Genomic DNA, 1,394 nt, shown 5'->3' with positions numbered 1-1,394 from the left:
TGTGCTCCTTTAGTCTCGTTTTGTTTTATGGGCCTGTCTAATCTTGGGTTGAAGCGTGAACCTTAGGAGTGACTTCATTATTGAGCTATAAGAATGTCTGGGGGCTATACTCTTGGGTTTTCTCCAGTCTCTGTCAGGCCAGTAAGTCTGGTCTTTTTCTTGGTTAGAATTTTGGTCCACATTTTTATCCTGCTCTGTCCGGGACCCTCTATTGTGATCCTTGACAGAGCAGTCAGTGTTGGTAGCTGGGCACCATAGAGTTGTACTGGACTCAAGTCTGGTGGGGGCCATGGTAGTTTTGGTCTATTAGTCCTTTGGACTATTCTTGCCGTTGTATCTTTAGTTTTCTTCATTCTCCCTTGCTCCCAAAGGGGTGAGACCAGTGGAGTATGTTAGATGGCTGCTCACAGGCTTTTAAGATTCCAGATGCTACTCAGCAAAGTAGAATGTAGAACATTTTCTTCATAAAATTTTCATATTTTCCAACTACCAGTCCTCTGTCTTTGTTTCCAGTTTTTGCATTCCAGTCACAAGTAATTATCAATGACTCCTGATTTATCAATTTCAGAGTGCAGAAGTTGGTAAAAACTTCAATTTCTTTATGTTTGGCCTCAGTGGTTGGTGCATAAATTTGAATAATAGTCGTATTTACTGGTGTTCTTATTTTTGTAAGGATATTATCCTATTACTGACAGCGTAGTACTTAGGATAGATCTTCAAATGTTCTTTCTGATGATGAACGCAATGCCATGCCTCTTCAGTTTGCCGTTCCTGGCATAGAAGACCATATGTCTGATTCAAAATGGGTAATAACTCTTCATTTCAGCTCGCTAACGCCTAGGATATTGATCTTTATGCATTCTATTTCATTTTTGACAATTTCCAATTTTCCTGGATCCGTACTTTGTACATTCCATGTTCCGATTATTAATGCATGTTTACAGCTGTTTCTTCTCATTTTGAGACATGCTACATCAGTAAATGAAGGTTCCGAAAGCTTAGTTCCATCCACGCCATTAAGGTCAACTCTACTCTGAGGAGGCAGCTCTTCCCGATTCATCTTTTGAGTGCCTCCCAACCTGGTGGGCTCATCTTCTGTACTATATCAGACAATGTTCTGCTGCTGGACTCAGTTGGCTGGAGGCTGTGGTAGTTGTGGTCCATTAGTCCTTTGGACCAATCTTTCCCTTATGTGTATGATTTTCTTCATTCTCCCTTGCTGCAGACGGGATAGGATCACTAGATGTACATTAGATGGCCACTCACAAGCTTTTAAGACCCCACTAAAGTAGGATCTAGAATACTTTCTTTACAAACTATGCTATTCCAATTGAATTAGACATTCCCCGAGACCATGAACCCCATCCCTCAGCCCAGTCATTTGGTTCCTCAGG

The sequence above is a fragment of the Trichechus manatus genome, unplaced genomic scaffold, assembly GCF_000243295.1.
Source record: "Trichechus manatus latirostris isolate Lorelei unplaced genomic scaffold, TriManLat1.0 scaffold00180, whole genome shotgun sequence".
Taxonomy (NCBI): Eukaryota; Metazoa; Chordata; class Mammalia; order Sirenia; family Trichechidae; genus Trichechus; species Trichechus manatus.
The sequence above is the reverse complement of the archived record's forward strand: the minus strand, read 5'-3'. Positions refer to the sequence as shown.